Source organism: Schistocerca cancellata, chromosome 7, assembly GCF_023864275.1.
Source record: "Schistocerca cancellata isolate TAMUIC-IGC-003103 chromosome 7, iqSchCanc2.1, whole genome shotgun sequence".
Classification (NCBI taxonomy): domain Eukaryota; kingdom Metazoa; phylum Arthropoda; class Insecta; order Orthoptera; family Acrididae; genus Schistocerca; species Schistocerca cancellata.
The window spans coordinates 608,533,261-608,557,021 of NC_064632.1; the positions used below are offsets into that span (position 1 = coordinate 608,533,261).

General features: G+C 38.1%; 1 long non-coding RNA gene across 1 annotated transcript; it reads left to right on the plus strand.

The window, feature by feature from the left end:
- Positions 1 to 18,682: 18,682 nt before the first annotated feature.
- On the plus strand, positions 18,683 to 22,138 carry LOC126092268 (uncharacterized). Its single transcript, XR_007521319.1, has 3 exons — positions 18,683 to 18,867; positions 18,993 to 19,130; positions 19,237 to 22,138. It is a non-coding gene; the product is annotated as an uncharacterized LOC126092268 (long non-coding RNA).
- The last annotated feature ends 1,623 nt before the right edge of the window (positions 22,139 to 23,761 follow it).

Below are 23,761 nucleotides of genomic sequence, written 5' to 3' on the forward strand. Positions count from 1 at the left end.
TACAGCAACCCTCAATTTGTACCTAACGGAACTCCCAATGCGACACGGGGTAACGTCAACAACCAAACAGCTGATACTTGGGTGACGCGCGACAGAAATGTAAATATTATTGAGTTGGGCAATGAACCCAACCCGCAGCAACAACCGAATTTGCCGGAAAACGAACGACGACCGAGCTAAGCGCTCGAGTTACGGTCAGTAGGGAGCAGAGCGCAACGGAACCGACGATTTGTTTTCTCCGATATGATGACAGTAAGAAAATAGAAAAGGAATTATATCAGGATGTAGATTTTAATAGTACCAGTAAAACAAAGAAGATTATTCAGGCTATAACACGAGTTATGATTGGTAGTTATGAAGTGGAAGTAATGTTCGATACAGGAGCAGCAGCAAGTGTCATTTCAATGTCCTTATATAATGAACTCAAACAAATAATGAACATACAAACATTGCCAGTACAGAATTGTCACATTATAAGTGCCACCGGTAACAAATCAAAGAATGTGAAATTTCAAGTGCTAATTAACTTCACATTTTCAAATATACCACTCAATTACAGTTTTCTGGTAGTAGACAAATTAGTTATGCACTGCATATTAGGAATTGACTTTTTGAATGAATATCAAGCAATCATAGATTTAGGAAAAGGGAAATGTCATTTAACCGTAAACCAACAACAACTGACAATAGAGTTAACACAGGGTAAAAACTTAAACAGTAAACAAGGTAAATTTGAACAGTTACATTTTGTGTATCCACTAGCAATAAACATATGTGATTTAACTTTTAATGAAGCTGTATCTCAGGGAATTAAACCTAATGATTTATATGAGAAATGCACAGAATCTGAATATCTGACAAAGGAACAACAACTTGAATTACTTGAAGTTTTGCAGCAATTTGCTGAGGTATTTGTGGAGAAACCTGGAATTATTCGAGGCTATTCGTATGAGATGGATGTTAAACCACACAAAACATACTGTAGAACATATTATAATATTCCTTGGTCAAAGAAACCCGCAGTTTTAAAAGAGATCGAAAAAATGCAAGATTAGGGTATCATTGAAAGGTCACATTCACCAATTGCAGTCCGATCCTAGCAGTTAATAAAGAGGATGGTAGTGTAAGTTTAGTGCTGGATGCACGAGAAATTAACAAAGTTATAATCCCAATCAACACACGACCTATTAATTTGGAAGAACAACTTTTCAAATTTCATAATGTACAGTATTTAACCAATATCGACCTCTGCTCATCATTTTGGCAGGTGAACCTCCATAAAAACAGTCGTAAATACACTGCATTTCTATGTGAGGGACGTAGTTATCAATTTTGTGTTCTACCCTTTGGTCTACGAGTGAGTGCTGGAATATTTATCGAAGCCTTAGATGCTGTTCTTGGACCACAATTGTTATCGCAAATCACAGTTTATGTTGACGACATTGTCATTGCCACCACTACTTGGGAAGAACATGTAAATCTTTTGAAGCAACTTCTGACTAAATTTTCTGACGCAGGTGTCACTATCAATTTATCAAAGACGAAATTAGGGAGGAGAGAAATCAAATTCCTTGGTCACATCATATCAACTGAAGGCATTTATCCAGACTCAAGAAAAATTGATGCAATAAAGAATTTTCCATCCCCACAGAATCGTAAACAACTCAAAGCCTTTCTTGGTCTATCTTCATTCTTCAGGAAATTTGTACCCTACCACCTCCTTAACAGTCCACATCTTCTATCTTTACTCAAAAGAAATAATATTTGGAAATGGACAGAGTTCTGTCAGACAGATTTTGAAGCGATTAAGAATGCTTTAGTTAATGCACCGTTGTTATGTCATCCTGACATGACGCCAGACTTTTGCCTAGTAACTAGAAGATGAACAAACAGTCATCAAACCTATAAGTTTTGCTAGCCGCACTCTCACTGAATGCGAAAAGTCATATTCAGTGACCGAGCGCGAAACACTTGCCATAGTATGGGCGTTTCGCAAGTTTCGCTACTTTCTATGGGGAAAACGTACTAAGCTTTATACTGATCATCAAGCTCTTTCTTTCCTGCTATCATGCAAGTTATTACATCCACGTCTTGCACGCTGGTGTGCATCACTACAAGAATATGATTTTGATATTATATATATAAAAGGAGAATCCAACATTATAGCCGATGCTCTATCTTGTTTGCCACAAGGCCTACAAGAATTTTCAGATGTGACAGAACAAACATCAGATTTCAAAATTTTACTCATGTATGATGGTACATTTGCACCTTACTACAAAAACATGTGCAGGAAGTTAGCCATATTGCAGGACAATGATCCCAGGTGGATCCAGATAAAGAATAAATTACGTGCAGGAGCAGACCCACATCTTGAAAAATATTACACGTTACACAAAGAAGTATTATTTCACCGACGAAACCCTGAATCACAGCATTGGTGTGTTTGCTTACCTGAAGCTCATGTTGATGATTTTATTTTATTTACACACAGAACTTGGGGACACTATGGTGTAACCAAATGTACAGATAAGATTATACAATATTGCTATTTTCCAAATGTAAGGCGAAGAGTATTGAGTAATATTAGGAAATGCATCATATGTCAGAAAGCCAAATATTCTAATCGCACAAGCATGAATGAATTGCACCCAATCATACCAAAGCGGCCATTACAGCTAATTTCTTTAGATATTGCAGGACCCTATCCACAAGCACGTGGAGGAATGAAATACATCCTTGCTGTGTTAGATGTTTTCACAAAGTATTTAAAATTATATGCTTTACGTTCAGTTTCTACCACTGCTATTACCAGACGTCTATTAACAGATTATTTTGTAAGAATAGGAGAACCTGAAGTTATGATCACGGATAATGCAGCATATTTTACCAGTTTAAAATGGAAGACATTTATTGAAGAACAGAATGTTAAACATATTTTAATCTCAAGATTTCATGCAGCAGGTAACCCAGTAGAAAGAACATTTCGAGAATCTGGACAGTTTATGAGAACACACACACCAGAGAAGCACACAAAATGGGTAGAATACCTAGCACCATTTGAACAAATAGTGAACAATTTAACTCACATTTCTACTGGATACACACCAACTGAATTAATTATGGATAAAACAGAAAGAAATGAATGGACAGACCCTCTACCAAAATTTACAGCAACAACAAATCATGTTAGTTTAGAAGAAAAGGTAAGACAAGCTTACACAACATTATGTGACAAAGCTAAGGAAAGAAAGCAGAAATATGACAGAGGTGTCAGGAAAGCACAAACATTTCAAGTTGATGAGTTAGTTTTACTAAGAACACATCCTAAACCCACAAAACTGAAACATTTAAACAGGAAATGGCAGATCTTATACTCTGGACCATACCGAATTGCAAATATTCCACACCCTGGCTGTTATTCATTAGAATATCCATTAACACATAAACCCAGAGGTCTACATCCACACAGACATTTGAAAAAATACATACAGTAAAATGTTAGCTACTGAGGAGAAGATAATTAATATGATATACAGTTATGATGAGCCTACATTTAAGTTATACAGATACTTACAATCTAATGAATGCAGGTAAGTCTGGAAAGCAATGTGAACCATCCAATAGCTAATAAGATATTTGGTTACAAGAGGAGTTGCTATTGAGGCATATACACATTAGAGGAGGCATATACACATTAGAGGAGGCAGAGAACTGAACAGAATTATTTTCTTTAGGAGGCTTTTGATAATAGTAATGTTGATATGAATGATGTGAGTGACTGAATGAGATGAGTGAATGTAATTTTAGTTTAATAAGAGGATAAATAGTAATATGAAGAGAGGTAAATGGAATATAAGATGAGAAAAGGGTATTATTATTGTTGTTGTTGTTGAAGTAAAAAGTAAGTGGTGATGAATAAGAGGAAAATATATATATATAATGCTGAGGAATAAGTATATGTTATTTTGTGAAGAATGAATAATGGATAAGTGAGAATGTTATGAGTAACTGAGAATATGTTGAGAGGAGAGAAACTAGATTTGAACGCTATATCACATGTACTCATGGAATACAGAATGAAAGTAATGGAAAGAATATTATTTATTGAAAGATTGGTATGCCTGAGATAATAACTTATGTGGTATCTTATATATTCTTATAACTAAAGGTGAAAGTATAGATTTATGTGGAAAGAATTATTTACAGCAGCCACTGTTGGAAATATACCAGAAGATTTAAATCTATAACACTTTAACACTAATCTAATAGGAACTTGTAATGAAATTTTTGGAGTTATGTAGGCTTGACACTTCAGATTGGAAGAATTATTTAAGAGAACATATTTGGCAGTCATCTAATGACATAATTAAAGCTCATCTACTGAACTGAACTGCTGCACCGTTAAATAGAAAGGAGAATAAGGAGAAAACAAAACGTCAGTCCTCTGTTGCGGCTCATACTCTCATCCCTCCCTTAGAAAAATTTATACATGTTGATGAAATATTGGACATTATATAATTCGTGATTATCTGACAGTATGGAGAGACATACACAAATATTTATTTATGAATAGAATTTTACAGGTACCACAAGGTAAATACAGAATGGATATACAGCATGGAACGCAGCAGCAATTATCTAAGAAGATTTATTTATTTATTAAGTAAAACATTTATTTATATGGCTTGACACTCATGAAAGGAAGGAGATGAACTACACAAACTTTATAGGAACATGATTGACTTGAACTATATATATATATATATATATATATATATATATATATATATATATATATATATATATATATACACACTTACCACACTGATGTACATACTTGTAGGATCCTAAGATATTTAGAGGGGCACCACTCTTAGAAACGGTAATAGAGAGGTACCACTCTTAGAAACAGCAATAGTGGGGACACCACACTTAGAAACGGTATTAGGTATAGGAACTGTTATGTTATATTAAGTTAACATGTATTTTATTAATCATATTTTATTTTGTGTAGTCCATTGTAGGGGATCACTTGACTAGTATTTATGAAGTAGTCAGCAACCATCCCATGAACCTATCCTCCTACAGAGGGCTGTCTTGAAGCTTGAAATATGTGTAAATTTTATTCCAGGAGGCAAGATGAATTTTAAGTTGAATATTCTAGCGAGTTGCCACAATTATCTTCAAATGTTGCAAGTGTAACGGAAAAAAAAGAGACAGAGAATGAGCTAACAAATAAAATGTATATTTCAATCTGAATGTAATGTAATTCACATGTCAGCACAATGATATTGAATGTAACGTAAAAAAAAATTGACTGTATTTTTCATTTAATTCTGTATATGTACTATATGACAACAATGTATCTCATGTAATGATTAATTGTAAATATTTGTATATTCATGTACTTACTGTATCGAGAAATGTATTTTAAGGAGATGTTAATGAAATGCAAAGGACTTGTGCATGTAGCACATGATTCATATAAATGGAACTGAAAATGCAAAGAAGAAACCAACGTGATGGAACACTGGTCAAGAAATATTTACGTAGTGTCAATATGTGTTGTGGAAGCCGCCAGGTCTTCAGGTTGGTGTAAAAGACAAGCTCATCACCTGTCGTAGGCAGTGAGGTGTTTCCTGTGCCCTCATTGACCATTTATACCCCGGTAGACGCCACCAAAATTCGACTGCTGGAGATCACAATTTCGTGTTGACAGATTGAACAAACTTTGGATTTTCTTCAAGTCACACGTAAGAGATCCAGGCAGTACACACACACTCAGAATCCGATACTACGTTTAAAGACATTGGAGCAATATAATAGAAACATTTATTGTTCGAATTAATTCCATTGTAAATCAGGTGAACTGAATTCAAACGCTGTGCTAAAAGCAACGATACTACGCTGCAATTCAAAGACATTAATGTTACGACACCCTAAAGAAGATACACACCAAAAAGACTGTATACAAAGACTGATATGCAAAGAGCATTGTGCTCAGAAATATTTTTTGTAATATGTAAATTTCTTATTTTCTCATATATGTATGTATCTATGTAAATTTTCTATACTGCCACGCTCGCTTGCGGAGCGTGTCAGTAGAGGAGGCATTGTAATGGTACTTTGACTTCCGCAAAGTTATAATTTACGATCGCGCACGCAGAAGAGCGCTGCGCCAGCGACCGATTTTATAAATAATTTTGTTCTTCTTTTTTTTTACTTTTGCGTAGTTTTGTTTTTAAGAACTAAAGGAGGACTCTCTCTCTCTTGTCTTGATACGAAAGACGTGTATTTTCCCGCTGTGTTGAATGTGCTTTTGGTGAAAATTAAAATTACATGTCAAAGTGATGTTGTTTCAATAGTTAATGAGAAGAAGAGATAATAAAATAAAAAGGTAACACTACAGCCTTTCAGTGCTCTGTCAAACTCTTCACGCAGTATCGTATCTCCCATTTCATCTTCATCTACATCCTCTTCCATTTCCACAATATTGTCCTCAAGTGCATCGCCCTTGTATAGACCTTCTATATACTCCTTCCACCTTTCTGCTTTCCCTTCTTTGCTTAGAACTGGGTTTCCATCTGAGCTCTTCATGTTCATACAAGTGGTTCTCTTATCTCCAAAAGTCTCTTTAATTTTCCTGTAGGCAGTATCTATCTTACCCCTAGTGAGATAAGCCTCTACATCCTTACATTTGTCCTCTAGCCATCCCTGCTTAGCCATTCTGCACTTCCTGTCGATCTCATTTTTGAGACGTTTGTATTCCTTTTTGCCTGCTTCATTTACTGCATTTTTATATTTTCTCCTTTCATCAATTAAATTCAATATTTCTTCTGTTACCCAAGGATTTCTACTAGGCCTCGTCTTTTTACCTACTTGATCCTCTGCTGCCTTCACTACTTCATCCCTCAAAGCTACCCATTCTTCTTCTACTGTATTTCTTTCCCCCATTCCTGTCAATTGTTCCCTTATGCTCTCCCTGAAACTCTGTACAACCTATGGTTCTTTCAGTTTATCCAGGTCCCATCTCCTTAAGTTCCCACCTTTTTGCAGTTTCTTCAGTTTTAATCTACAGGTCATAACCAATAGATTGTGGTCAGAGTCTACATCTGCCCCTGGAAATATCTTACAATTTAAAACCTGGTTCCTAAATCTCTGTCTTACCATTATATAATCTATCTGATACCTTTTAGTGTCTCCAGGGTTCTTCCATGTATACAACCTTCTACCATGATTCTTAAACCAAGTGTTAGCTATGATTAAGTTGTGCTCTGTGCAAAATTCTACCAGGCGGCTTCCTCTTTCATTTCTTAGCCCCAATCCATATTCACCTACTACGTTCCCTTCTCTCCCTTTTCCTACACTCGAATTCCAGTCACCAATGACTATTAAATTTTCGTCTCCCTTCACTGTCTGAATAATTTCTTTTATTTCATCATATATTTCTTCAATTTCTTCGTCATCTGCAGAGATAGTTGGCATATAAACTTGTACTACTGTAGCAGGTGTGGGCTTCGTATCTACAGGGTGTTTCAAAAATGATCGGTATATTTGAAACGGCAATAAAAACTAAACGAGCAGCGATAGAAATACACCGTTTGTTGCAATATGCTTGGGACAACAGTACATTTTCAGGCAGACAAACTTTCGAAATTACAGTAGTTACAATTTTCAACAACAGATGGCGCTGCGGTCTGGGAAACTCTATAGTACGATATTTTCCACATATCCACCACGCGTAGCAATAATATGGCGTAGTCTCTGAATGAAATTACCCGAAACCTTTGACAACGTGTCTGGCGGAATGGCTTCACATGCAGATGAGATGTACTGCTTCAGCTGTTCAATTGTTTCTGGATTCTGGCGGTACACCTGGTCTTTCAAGTGTCCCCACAGAAAGAAGTCACAGGGGTTCATGTCTGGCGAATAGGAAGGCCAATCCACGCCGCCTCCTGTATGTTTCGGATAGCCCAAAGCAATCACACGATCATCGAAATATTCATTCAGTAAATTAAAGACGTCGGCCGTGCGATGTGGCCGGGCACCATCTTGCATAAACCACGAGTTGTTCGCAGTGTCGTCTAAGGCAGTTTGTATCGCCACAAATTCACGAAGAATGTCCAGATAGCATGATGCAGTAATCGTTTCGGATCTGAAAAATGGGCCAATGATTGCTTTGGAAGAAATGGCGGCCCAGACCAGTACTTTTTGAGGATGCAGGGACGATGGGACTGCAACATGGGGCTTTTCGGTTCCCCATATGCGCCAGTTCTGTTTATTGACGAAGCCGTCCAGGTAAAAATAAGCTTCGTCAGTAAACCAAATGCTGCCCACATGCATATCGCCATCATCAATCCTGTGCACTATATCGTTTGCGAATGTCTCTCATGCAGCAATGGTAGCGGCGCTGAGGGGTTGCCACGTTTGAATTTTGTATGGATAGAGGTGTAAACTCTGGCGCATGAGACGATACGTGGACGTTGGCGTCATTTGGACCGCAGCTGCAACACGGCAAACGGAAACCCGAGGCCGCTGTTGGATCACCTGCTGCACTAGCTGCGCGTTGCCCTCTGTGGTTGCCGTACGCGGTCGCCCTACCTTTCCAGCACATTCATCCGTCACGTTCCCAGTCCGTCGAAATTTTTCAAACAGATCCTTTATTGTATCGCTTTTCGGTCCTTTGGTTACATTAAACCTCCGTTGAAAACTCCGTCTTGTTGCAACAACACTATGTTCTAGGCGGTGGAATTCCAACACCAGAAAAATCCTCTGTTCTAAGGAATAAACCATGTTGTCTACAGCACACTTGCACGTTGTGAACAGCACACGCTTACTGCAGAAAGACGACGTACAGAATGGCGCACCCACAGACTGCGTTGTCTTCTATATCTTTCATCTTTCACATCACATGCAACGCCATCTGTTGTTGAAATTTGTAACTACTGTAATTTCGAAAGTTTGTCCGCCTGAAAATGTACTGTTGTCCCAAGCATATTGCAACATACGGTGTATTTCTATCGCTGATCGTTTAGTTTTTATTGCCGTTTCAAATATACCGGTCATTTTTGAAACACCCTGTATCTTGGCCACAATAATGCGTTCACTGTGCTGTTTGTAGTAGCTTACCCGCATTCCTATTTTCCTATTCATTATTAAACCCACTCCTGCATTACCCCTATCTGACTTTGTGTTTATAACCCTGTAGTCACCTGACCAGAAGTCTTGTTCCTCCTGCCACCGAACTTCACTAATTCCCACTATATCTAACTTTAACCTATCCATTTCCCTTTTTAAATTTTCTAACCTACCTGCCCGATTAAGGGATCTGACGTTCCACTCTCCGATCCGTAGAACGCCAGTTTTCTTTCTGCTGATAACGACATCCTCTTGAGTAGTCCCCGCCCGGAGATCCGAATGGGGGACTATTTTACCTCCGGAATATTTTACCCAAGAGGACGCCATCATCATTTAATCATACAGTAAAGCTGCATGCCCTCAGGAAAAATTACGGCCGTAGTTTCCCCTTTCTTTCAGCCGTTCACAGTACCAGCACAGCAAGGCCGTTTTGGTTATTGTTACAAGGCCAGATCAGTCAATCATCCAGACTGTTGCCCTTTCAACTACTGAAAAGGCTGCTGCCCCTCTTCAGGAACCACACGTTTGTCTGGCCTCTCAACAGATACCCCTCCGTTGTGGTTGTACCTACGGTACGGCTATCTGTATCCCTGAGGCACGCAAGCCTCCCCACGAACGGCAAGGTCCATGGTTCATGGGGGCGATTTATAGATTAAGATTAGAAAATATTTGTGAAGCAAGAGTACTCACTGGTTACAGCACATGACAGTATATTGGAATAGCTGAAGCTGAGCGGCTCCTGTCGTACACGAAATTGACAAAAAGTCATGACTTGGGATAATTCTTGTTTTTGTCAATTTTATGTATGACAAGAGCCACTCACCTCCAGCTATTCAACTGTATCGTCATTTGATGTAACAAGTGAGTACTCTTACCCCACAAATACAGGGTGTCCCACTCAAACCTCCCTGACTTCAAAGACTTAGGGGGAAAAAACCATAGTAGATATAACAATGAAAAATGCACCACATTGTATAGCATCTCAAAGAATTTATTTATCAATAATGCACCTCTACATGTGTACTATTTGTAGCGTGAAGAATATCGAGTCTATATTCAATTTCTTGCCTAGTTCTTTGTAACATTCCCTCTGTTATTTTTGCAATCCCATTAGTGATACGATGTCACAACGTAGGAATATCGCCCACTTTGGTCGCATACACGTGGTCCTTCACGAATCCTCAAATAAAGAAACAAGCAGCGTAATGTCAGGTGAATGTGGTGATCTAGCAGTGGGTCCTCCAAATCCAATCCAATGATTGGGAAATTTCCTATCTAGGAACTTGCGAACAGCCGTTGACCGATGCGATGGAGCTCCATCTTGTTGAAAACTAATGTTGGTTGTAAGTCTTGTATCTGAGGATACACAAACTGCTCCATCATGTCCAGACACACTGACCCATTCACTGTTTGTTCCGCTAAGAAGAATGGTCCAACAATCCTGTCATGCATTAGCCCACACCAGACGTTTAGTTTAGGGCTATCACGAACATGTTCAATGACAATGAGCGGATTTTGCGTACCCCAAATCTAAACATTATGCCTATTAATTCTTCCTGACAGAAAAAAGGTTGCCTCATCTGTGAATAAACATCTTTCCAGGGAAGCTGGCATCCATATCAATACGCTGCAGCTTATCCATGTTGTCTGTGTGTTTTGTCGTTCAGCGTCAGATGTTGCAGAATTTGCACTTCGTAAACACACACACAAAGACGCTAGTGAACTACATGATGCAATGTTGACTGAGGTACATCAAGGTCCCTAGATGTTTGACGAATTGATTATGTGGGCTTTTGTGAAACATTTGTCTGATGTCCTCCACTGTATCTTTTGAAACTCTGTAACGTGCATTGACAGAATGTTTCAGAACACTTTTGTTGCCAGAAACTTCCTGTACCATTCCTTAATTGCTTTCACATCAGGTGGGTCACATTCATACAAGCAACGATAATTTCTTTGCGTAGTAGTTGGTTATTTTGTTTCTGCAAAGCACAATACTGCTTGCGAGCGCTGCTGTGGAGTCGCCGTTTTCACTTCATGCGACCATGCTGCACTCTGGCGACGATACTTGGCACTTCTGACATAGGAACATAAATTCTTTGAAATATTCTACAACCAGGTACATTTTTCATTGTTGTATCTACTATAGTTTTTCTCTCCTGGGTCCTTGAAATCAGGGGGGTTTGAATGGGACACCCTGTATTTCTCTAATAATATTTTGTTGTTGTTGTAGTCTTCAGTCCTGAGACTGGTTTGATGCAGCTCTCCATGCTACTCTATCCTGTGCAAGCTGCTTCATCTCCCAGTACGTACTGCAGCCTACATCCTTCTGAATCTGCTTAGTGTCTTCATCTCTTGGTCTCCCTCTATGATTTTTACCCTCCACACTGCCCTCCAATACCAAACTGATGATCTCTTGATGCCTACCAACCGATCCCTTCTTCTAGTCAAGTTGTGCCACAAACTTCTCTTCTCCCCAATTCTATTCTATATCTCCTCATTAGTTATGTGATCTACCCAACTAATCTTCAGCATTCTTCTGTAGCACCACATTTCAAAAACTTCTATTCTCTTCTTGTCCAAACTATACATGACTACACTCCATACAAATACTTTCAGAAACGACTTCCTGACACTTAAATCTGTACTCGATGTTAACAAATTTCTCTTCTTCAGAAACGCTTTCCTTGCCATTGCCAGTCTACATTTTACACTCTCCCTACTTCGATCATCATCAGTTATTTTGCTCCCCAAATAGCAAAACTACTGTAATACTTTTAGTGTCTCATTTCCTAATCTAATTCCCTTAGCATCACCCGAGTAACTCGACTACATTCTATTATCCTCGTTTTGCTTTTGTTGATGTTCATCTTATATCCTCCTTTCAAGACACTGTCCATTCCGTTCAACTGCTCTTCCAAGTCCTTTGCTTTCTCTGTCAGAATTACAATGTCATCGGCGAACCTTAAAGTTTTTATTTCTTCTCCATGGATTTTAATACCTACTCCGAATTTTTCTTTCGTTTCTTTCACTGCTTGCTCAATATACAGATTGAATAACATCGAGGAGAGGCTACACCCCTGTCTCATTCCCTTCCCAACCACTGCTTCTCTTTCATGTCCCTCGAGTCTTACAACTGCCATCTGGTTTCTGTACAAATTGTAAATAGCCTTTCACTCCCTGTATTTTACCCCTGTCACCTTTAGAATTTGCAAGAGAGTATTATAGTCAACATTCTCAAAAGCTATCTCTAAGTCTACAAATGCTAGAAACGTAGGTTTGCCTTTTCTTAATCTAGCTTCTAAGATAAGCCATAGGGTCAGTATTGCCTTATGTGTTCCACCATTTCTACAGAATCCAAACTGATCTTCCCCAAGGTCGGCTTCTTGCTCACCAGATGGTAGAGATATGTCAGGACTGGCTCTCCCAAGGCTGTCAGTAGTTCTAATGGAATGTTGTCTACTCCTGGGGCCTTGTTTCGACTTAGGTCTTTCAGTGCTCTGTCAAACTCTTCACGCAGTATCATATCTCCTATTTCATCTTCATCTAAATCCTCTTCCATTTCCATAATATTGCCCTCAAGTACATCGCCCTTGTATAGACCCTCTATATACTCCTTCCACCTTTCTGCTTTCCCTCCTTTGCTTAGAACTGGGTTTCCATCTGAGCTCTTGATATTCATACAAGTGGTTGTCTTTTCTCCAAAGGTCTCTTTAATTTTCCTGTTGGCAGTATCTATCTTACCCCCAGTAAGATAAGCCTCTACATCCTTACATTTGTCCTCTAGCCATCCCTGCTTAGCCATTTTGCACTTCCTGTCAATCTCATTTTTGAGACGTTTGTATTCCTTTTTGCCTGCTTCATTAACTGCGTTTTTATATTTTCTCGTTTGATCAATTAAATTCAATATTTCTTCTGTTACCCAAGGATTTCTACTAGCCCTCGTCTTTTTACCTACTTGATCCTCTGCGGCCTTCGCTACTACATCCTCAAAGCTATCCATTCTTCTCCTATTGTATTCCTTTCCCCCATTCCCGTCAATTGTTCCCTTATGCTCTTCAAATGGTTCAAATGGCTCTGAGCACTATGGGACTTAACTGCTGTGGTCATCAGTCCCCTAGAACTTAGAACTACTTAACCCTAACTAACCTAAGGACATCACACACATCTATGCCCAGGCAGGATTCGAACCTGCGACCGTAGCGATCGCGCGGTTCCAGACTGTAGCGCCTAGAACCGCTCGGCCACTCTGGCCGGCCCTTTTGCTCTTCCTGAAACTCTGTACAACCTTTGGTTTAGTCAGTTTATCCAGGTCCCATCTCCTTAAATTACCACCTTTTTGCAGTTTCTTCAGTTTTACTCTACAGTTCATAACCAATAGATTGTGGTCTGGAAATGTCTTACAATTTAAAACCTGGTTCCTAAATCTCTGTCTTACCTTTATATAATCTATCTGAAACCTGTCAGTATCTCCAGGCTTCTTCGATGTATACAATCTTTTATTATGATTCTTGAACCAAGTGTTAGCTATGGTTAAGTTATGCTCAGTGCAGAATTCTACTAGGCGGCTTCCTCTTTCATTTCTTACCTCCAGTCCATATTCACCTACTACGTTTCCTTCTCTTTCTTTTCCTACTATCGAATTCCAGTCAACCATGACTATTAAATTTTCGTCTCCCTTCACTATCTGAATAATATCTTTTATCTCATCATACATTTCTTCAATTTCTTCATCATCTGCAGAGTTAGTTGTACTATTGTAGTAGGCATGGGCTTCATGTCTATCTTGGCCACAATAATGCGTTCACTATCCTGTTTGTAGTAGCTTACCCACACTCCTAATTTTTTTTTAATTCATTATTTAACCTACTCCTGCATTACCACTATTTGATTTTGTATTTATAACCCTGTATTCACCTGACCAAAAGTCTTGTTCCTCCTGCCACCGAACTTCATTAGTTCCCACTATATCTAACTTCAACCTATCCATTTCCGTTTTTATATTTCCTAACCTACCTGCCCAATTAAGGGCTCTGACATTACACACTCCGATCTGTAGAACACCAGTTTTCTTTCTCTTGATAACGACATACTCTTGAGTAGTCCCCGCCTGGAGATCCAAATGGGGGACTATTTTACCTCCGGAACATTTTACCCAAGAGGACGCCATCATCATTTAACCGTACAGTAAAGCTGCATGCCCTCGGGAAAAGTTATGGCTGTAGTTTCCCCTTGCCTTCAGCAGTTCTCAGTACCAGCGCAGCAAGGCCGTTTTGGTTAGTGTTACAAGGCCAGATCAGTCAATCATCCAGACTGTTGCCCCTGCAACTACTGAAAAGGCTGCTGCCCCTCTTCAGGAACCACACATTTGTCTGGCCTCTCAACAGATACCCCTCCATTGTGGTTGGACCTACGGTATGGCTATCTGTATCGCTGAGGCATGCAAGCCTCCCCTCCAACGGCAAGGTCTATGGTTCATGAGTGGGGGGGGGGGGAGGAATATTTTGTTATGTTTGTAAAAACAATTTTTTAAACTGATTATATACCTTTCAGAGGCCCACACCTTCTGAAGAAGATATTTTTTGAAATATCGAAACCTAGGTTAAGAACTAATAAACCTTTGTTTTGCAACTGGTTGACTGATTGTTTCAACCTCTTCATTATTATTTCAACTGAATTGTGCACTACAATACTCATCTGCAATACATATCATGCAACTGCACATTTATTCGTAAACAAGAAAAACGCCTGTTTGATATACACTTCCGCCAATTTTCTTCCTTGTTGCAGCCTTTCTCGTAACATTTTTATAATCATAGTGTCATATATCGCAGAAAACTGCATTTGTATGCACCAACTCAATCAGTCTTTCAGGTTCTGCCGCCATCTTGCACACATTTTCCCGCCAAGGACGTCATAGAAAATCACGACCTCCATAGCTGCACGCCGCAGGCAAGGGCGATCTACAAAGGTTTATTACTCCTTGATCTAGGTTTCGATATTTGTAAAAAATATATTCTTTCGAAGGAGTGGGCCCTAAACATGTATATAACCAGTCGCAAAAATTATTTTTACGAACGTAACAAAATATTAATAAAAATCTCACCATGTTTATTGACATGGGCATCAATGGCAGACACTAGCAGCACAAATTTAGAAAACTCTGCAGTTTTCTGCGAATTCATACGAGGAAGAAAGTGAAAATATGAAATTAAGGCTAAATGACAAGATGACGGGAAATTTCATCTTTTTGCAATTAAGTTTGGTCTTGTGAAGACTGTTTCTTCAACTATTTTCGAATGTCTCGCAAACAACTGGAAACTTTACACAAGCTCATTTAACTGAAAATCTCAAAAAATGAAATGAACTAGAAAAAGCACATAGGTTCATAGAAAAGACTTGGCAATCTGTTTCAGGCAAGAAAATTATTTATGATGTTAATTGATTCTTCTGTTGCTGCTTGGTAGCTGAAGCTGAGTGGCTCAATCATGTGGAATAAAAAAGCGATGGTGTGGCGTGAATCAGCAGGGACCAACTATCTTGAACAAAATGTTCTACATGTTATTAGAAAATGCATCGTATGAAATAGAATGATTTGCATATGGCTTGACTGACAGGGGAGGCTGTCTGAGCAAAACGGAAGAATCTGCAAGACTCTCACAGCCAGCACCTAAAATCTATAAAGCAAGGCACAGCTTCAGCCAAGAAGTATCAGAATTGGCCATGGGCAGGTCATTTGTAGTTGCTTCCTGATACACTGTCGCAACGTCGTACATCATCAAATGTTGAAGATTCAGAAGAATCATTTTCCGACGATGCAGATCGAGAGAAAGGAGCATAATTGAAACTGTAATTCATCTGGCGAAAAAGCCAAAACGAAAAGAAATGAAGATGCATCTGCAGTCACAAATGTTAACACGCCGGAGACAGTAACAAGAGAAAGAAGTGCACACTCGACCATGTGGTAACTTATTTTTTAGTTACGCACACTGGTTCAAGACATTCCCAGTCCGAACACAAACTCCATTAAAAATGCAGCTGGCACAGTATTTGGAAAGACAACTTGCGATATTAAACGACGAAACACCACCACATTTCTCCCCTGCAGTCCTTGCATTACACAGTTCAGTGGTGTCAGAATATAGTGCTGATACCATATCATAAAACGAAGTCGGCATTGCAATTTTGGAACAAGGGGAATCTTCCAATGACCTCTACAGAGCCAGAGAAATGTATGAGAAGACAAAAGTTTGCTTCAGTGTACACGATTGATGATTGAGCTGTAGTTCACACTTGTTTATATACAGTGTTGACAATATTTTCAGTTTATATTTTATTTATATACTTCCATGTTTCATAATTATTCCTATTTTTGAACATACGTAGTTAAAGTATAATAAAAAAATAAATGTTATCCATCATAAACAATGTTCTATGAAGCAGCGACAGAAGACTCAATTAACATTATAAATAATGTGCATTCCTCAAGCAAAATGCCAAGTCTTGCCTCTGAACCTATGAACCTTCTCTAGTTCATTTCAATTTTTGAAATTTTCGGGTCAATGAGCTCATGTGAAGTTTCCAATTGTTCACGAGACATTCGAAAATAATCGAAGAAACAGTCTTCACAAAACCACACTTCCTTGCAAAGCGATGAAAATTCCCATTATTTTGTTTAGTGCTAATTTCATATTTCCACTTTCTTTGTTCTCTCAAAGCAAGTGTGGAAATAGAAGCAACAGTTGATCGTCGTGAGAACTGCTGCTCATGGTTACTGGACAACAGCAGCTAACTCGCTGCCAATGAGCACCATTCGACAACTGGAATGCAGCGGACAACGGGGTATCCTGAGCCAACCCATTGACGTAGCCTCACTTTCCACATAATCACGTAGCATACGAGGCCTTGAGTGTGGAGCGTTGTGCAAACAATTCTTCATCCATTCATTTTTATGTTGCCATCAAGCACAACACAACATTTCACGTGGTTCTCAACTTAAAAATTAAGGCACGTAAATCGAGTACCAACTGGTCATACTGAATTTGGTTCTGTTGTATTGGATACAATCAGAGGACAGTGTACTCTCGACTACCTGACTTGTGACTGTCCATCCTCCAGACTATTCGACCTACTTAATTAATATCGTAATAATACTTCTCGGTAATAAAATGAGGATTAATTTATTTTTAGCAAGCAGGAACCGGCTACAATGCTGCATGGGCTTGCAAAATGTTTTATACATCTTTCGTGCTCCTACCTCCTCTGGAGTCACAATTATAATACTTTATAAATTATCGGAAGGACCACTGTTCAGGAAATGATACATACAAGAGTACTGGAACAAAGCCATCTGGTGCATGCTGCATTGTTGCCAGATGTATCCAAGATGGCGGCAATAACATGATCCAAGATGGCAGCGTGTAGACTTGGCAACACCGTGTAACGCCGGAAATGCATATCGTCCTATTTCCATCTGTTGTTGTTGTTGTGGTCTTCAGTCCTGAGACTGGTTTGATGCAGCTCTCCATGCTACTCTATCCTGTGCAAGCTTCTTCATCTCCCAGTACCTACTGCAACCTACATCCTTCTGAATCTGCTTAGTGTATTCATCTCTTGGTCTCCCCCTACGATTTTTACCATCCACGCTGCACTCCAATACTAAATTGGTGATCCCTTGATGCCTCAGAACATGTCCTACCAAACGATCCCTTCTTCTGGTCAAGTTGTGCCACAAACTCCTCTTCTCCCCAATCCTATTCAGTACCTCCTCATTAGTTATGCGATCTACCCATCTAATCTTCAGCATTCTTCTGTAGCACCACATTTCGAAAGCTTCTATTCTCTTCTTGTCCAAACTATTTATCGTCCATGTTTCACTTCCATACATTTCCATCTATTGCACTGCAAATTTTTTCCTTTTTTTGTTACCTGAAGATATAACATTTCTGTGTCTTTATATATTGTAATTGTTTTACTGTTTGTATATATATATTTATGCATTTATGTTTGTTTGTTTTGTGAATATTATTTGTATTTATACGCTGAGTCTGGCCTAGGGAAAACTGTGCTATCGAACGATTACATCGATAGGTCGTGTGAAGAATCAAAGTGTGTAGGATCTTTGGGAGTGTTAACTCTGTCGCGTGGAGCGACAGGCGTCTAAAGCTAGCGAAATGAGGGATGCTCAACTACCGGACCTACCGATAGATGGCTCTACCAGCTGATTACTGTCGTCTGTATTGCCCGCCCTATTCGAATTTGCCAAGAAGTTTCTCTCGGTCTGTACGGTGTATAAGGAATTAAAGATTATCGAAATGGTGATTTTTTGTTCCGCTTTCAACTGTACGAAACGATGGAGTAAGGAAAGTGACTTACCATTTCACAGGTAATAGGACTACCGATACAATATGATAACAATACAGACTTAGTGCGTTTGCTAATTCGATGTTTTTGAACAGCTTTCCTCTGAAGTACGCAGAGCCGCTAAAGAAGTGGATTACTTCAATGAAGTGGAAAGATTTTAATCCTACGTCTTGCAGTTTTCTTTGCGGAAACCTTTTCCGGCAAGGTGATTACGTAGTGAGCCCTGGAACATGGAAGAAACGTTTCAGACCCGAAGCAGTGCCATCAGTTTTTGACTTTCCGGCACATTTGATGCCACCAAATAAACAGCCACGACGACATGTTGTTAGGATTTTGAGTGACAACGATGCTTCTCCATTTGAGGTAGCTAATGAATTTCCTTGCTACGTGTATACTTTTTGACTTTAGTGAATTTATTTCGTACGGACACAAATGGGCTACATAGGTCTAAGCAGTGTTGTAATACAGGTCCATATTTTTGTTTTTAGCGTTCTGTCCTGGAATCCGTGCTCGATTTGCCCACTGCAGAAGCTACTGATTGCGTGGAGAATGTTGTCAATGAGAATTCTTCTGTGGAAAGCATGTCCCATTTATCCAATGTAGAAGCTGCGAATTGTGTCGAAAACGTTAGTATAAGGATGTTTTCACATCCCCAAAGTTTTCTTATAATATTTTTTCATCAAGCCTTGAGTTATTTCAATCATATATAACGAAATTATTTGTTTATTTCAGAGTGCAGTTGGTTCTTAAGTAATTGATTGTGGTATACAGTCGAAAGTAGAAATGGAAGACAAGGCGACCGAAACTTGCAATTTTTTCTCAGACAGTGTGCATGAATTAAAACGTAAACTGAAGTGCGCCCGTGAAAAACTTCGAAGAAGAGAGAAGAAAGTGTTTTCCAAGGATGACATCATAAGTTCATTGAAGGAGAAGGGGCATCTTCGTGAGAAGTTACATAACTTCCTTAATCATCAGAAAGGAACACAAGTGGAATTAGTGTGCAATTTAGTGAACAACTCTCTCTAGTCAAAGGGTAATAGATACACAACAAATGTGAAAATGTTTGCGATGACTGTGAACTTTTATTCACCAGAAGCATATGAATACCTGCAAAAATTAATGCCTCTGCCCCATAAATCATTAATTTCCAAATGGGTGGCAAGTATAGACTGTGAACCTGGCTTCTTAAAAGATGTTTTTAAGTACATTGATTTGAACCCAATTGTAAGGGAGCAGTTCCGCGATTCATGTCTAATTGTAGACAGTATGGCAATTGGGAAGCAAGTACTTTGGGACCAAGGAACTAAGCAATACACAGGTTTTTTAGACTTTGGTAGGGAAGTGCCTCAGTCAAAAGAAGTAATAGAGGCATCTTAGGCTCTGGTTTTCATGCTTGTATCTATTAAAGGCAAATTTAAATGCCCAATTGCATATTTCTTTATCAACAGTGTACAGGCAAATAATCAGGCCACATTGATAAAATCTGCTTTAGAGAGGCTGCATAGTTCTGGCATTAGGGTTTGGTGTATTACATGTGATGGCTGCAAGGTAAATATAAGCACTTTACGTTCACTTGGCTGTACTTTAAATTTTTCCAAGGGTGATTTTAAAAGCTACTTTCCTCATCCTGTGGAAAAAATACAATGTTTATTGTATCTTGGACATGTGTCATATGATTAAGTTTGCCAGAAATGCTCTAGCAGAAGTATCTGCTATTGACTCTCCAACTGGCATTTCATTCAGCAATTGAACAAGGTACAACAAGAAGGTATGACATTTGCCAACAAACTATCAGGACAACATATAAGTTATGTAAATAGAAAAATGACTGTTTCATTAGCTCCACAGACTTTTGAGTTCTAGTGTGGCAGATAGTATAAAGTTTTTGAGGAGGGTTGGTGATTCAAATTTTAAAGGAAGTGAAGCAACAGTAGAATTCTTGTATAATATTGATAGGATTTTTGATATTCTGAACTCCAGAAATCCATTAGGTAAAGGGTATAAGAGCCCCCTGAGGGATGACAACAAATCTTATTGGCTTGCTATTTTCACACACACTGAAAATTATATCAAAAGCTTAAAAATCATTGGTGTTCCGTCACTGCTCCATGCAAGAAATACTTTTGCTTTTGGGATAATTTTCAATATGCAATCAGTCAGGCACATAGCTCTGGCAAGTATGCTTTGTGTTGAATCTCCTCTGAAGTATTTTCTAACATATAAACTATCACAAGACCGCTTAGAGCTTTTTTTTCCCTGCATTCGATCCAGAGGTGTTTGGAACAATACAAATGCATACCAGTTCAAATGTGCCATGAGAAAGTTGGGTAACAGGTCACTGCAATGAATGGGAATTGCTCAAATTTTAATGTGTGTTGTTTGCCACCTGTTTATGAGTTTTATGCAAGAAAGCATGTAGTAAAAAGTGATGAAAGTGCTGCAGAAAATGAAGTAGAGAAGTGGTGTGCACCTCTTGATGATAAGTTGATGATTAAGTCCTCATTTTACAAGCAAAACATACTGTATTATATTGCAGGGTATGTGTCATTGCGCCTTTCAAGGCAGATCTCATGCAAAGACTGTCTTCACATACTGAAGCCACCAGTAGTTAAATCTGCATTAGAATGTGATTCTCTCTATGCTTTTCCCAATATGGCCAATAAAAATGCATTTGTAAATTTTGTTAACCGGGGAAAACTGGTTAAAACAAGTGACTGTGTGTACTCTGTTGTAAAATACTCAGAAATTGTTTCAGATGTTTCTGATTGCTCGGGATATGCGACAGAAATATGTACAGGCCAAGACTTTGCATTGTGTTAAAAATAAATTTGTAGATTACCCATTTCCTGCTCTTGGTCATGATTACCATTGTGAAATTAGGATTGAGGAACTTACATGAGGCTCAACTTGTTTGTAAGATTGCATCCCTATACTCCTGCATACGCTTAAAAACATATGGAAAAAAATCAGCTGAGAAAATTTTAAACAACAAATCAAGTATAAGGCAGAATTTAAATAAACTCATATTGTTTAATCATGTATAGTGCTAAAATTGGAAAATATTATGTAATGGGACATTCTATGCAGATGGGTGTGACATTTTGGCAGATTTTTTAGAACTATTTTGTCCATAGATTTGTTGTTGTGTAATGATGAACTTCAAAAGATGAATCACATTGAAGTAAAATTAACTCTTTATGTCCTGTGTAGATATTGTAACAAAATTATAATTGTTTATTATACAAGCTTATATTAAGATGTTTGGTGTTACAAAATATGCACTTGCATTAAAAACAGGTGATTTGTGTGAAATTAATGAAAAAAAAAATGTTCTGAGACGTATTTGACAGATGGCTTTAAGTGTGACAAAATGTTTCCCTCAATAGCTATGTCAACTTGAATTTTTCACTGTAAGAAAACAGTTTAATCACAGGATGGGTGTGATCTAATGGAGTATGCAGTGGCCCTATGTTTCAAACAGTAATGTTTGTGGATACTCTGCAACATAAGAGCAATAAAATTGTTACTCTGTTAATTCTTGTTTTAATACTTCCTAGAACGAACACAATGTGCCAATTGATCGTAAGCATTCTTATTACTTTAGAACCTAATTTTCTGAATTTTGTCTTTATTCTGCTAGGATGTCTTTCTATTATATTTTGCTGTGTTGAGGAAGGGGGGGAAGAATGCAAATATCTTTCTTGCACTACAAAGTACAGAATATAGTGATTACAGGTACACTTGGAAATCTAGGACATTTCAGTATTCGTGTTACATGCCTAATTTTCGTCAACATTTACCTTAATTATACAGTTACACTTTTTGCTGATTTGAACTGTGTACTATATGTTAAAAAGATTTTGTCTGGTCATAGTAATAAAAGCATTTCATTTTGTTAGTTCATATGTCCCATACGGAACTGAAATTATGAAGTTATGATGACAAAGGAAGGAAATAACATTAAGGAATCTTACTTCAAAGAAATTGTGCAAAAATGGTTACACTCTTTGCTAGTTAACTTTAACATAAACCATTTAGTTTTCCATTAAGAGTGAAAGCAGTTGCACGAGTCACGTAAAGAACAAAGCTTCCCATATGGAACTAAAGTATTTTATGTTTGTGTTATTGCAGACCCAAAGTACTGTGATCTTCATATTTCTATTTAAAAAAGTTTGTAACTCAAATTCACAGACATTTTGGAATCTGTACATACATGTGTGTAGAATGGTACTTTTCATGTGCCATGTGGAACCTTTAATTTTCTGGTTTAAATATAATTTATTTCATGAATTACCTTTAATACCAACACTGTCTGAATGCATTATTTACCATTTAGAAGAAGAAATATTAGTGTACAGAATAACAAACCTCATGAAAAATGTGAGAGATTGTTCTGTACAGAACTTGGAATGGCTCTTTATCAATTACAGGTAAAAAGAAGGCATCTATTAAATGTTCAAAGAAGCCAGTCAGTACCTCTTCATTCGCCATAGAGGTGATAAAGTAATAAAACAATTTACTTTTTTTCAGAATTTCTGCTAAGTATTAAAAGTGTGAAGACCTATTCAATTAGTATTTGCTTTACCAATAACCTGTAGTACAAGCACACCTTTAAGCAGGTAATTATGGGAGTTAAGAGTTACGTTAAAATTAAAGATACTGACTGTTATTACTTGCTCACAAAGCATTGTAGTTGCTGTACAGTTTATGCTGTATGTGGTGTACCCAATATGATTCCTGGAGGACATAATATGCTGTTATCCTATGGGAGTGCACTGGTACCACACCTATTGAAAGTATATTTTGCTGTGGAATAGTTGTATCAGATGTCTGTACCAGAAAACAAATCTTCACTGTGACACCCTCACATTCTTGGTATGCTATTAGCTATTATTACAGGAATACTCTTCACATGGAGGAGGAAGCATAGTGAGATTTTCTTTTTCATCATTTCCAACATTGTACACAACTTTCTTGCACTTTTGTTATCACATTTTTCCCTTGATAATGGGGAAGAGAGAGGGGGGAAAAAAATTAAGTGAGCTTTCATTGAAACTGAAAACTCTACTTGCGTCATTTGTTATTTTCAAAATGTTACTCTCTTTCCAAATACTGTTCTATTTCTTTTTGAATTTCTCAGGTTATTACATATTATTTACTGTACATTGTTCACCAATAATTCTGTTGTTACCGGATAGTTTGTAATGTGGCACTACCTTTGTGCAACTGGTATTGGCTAGTGTACTTTTGCACATAA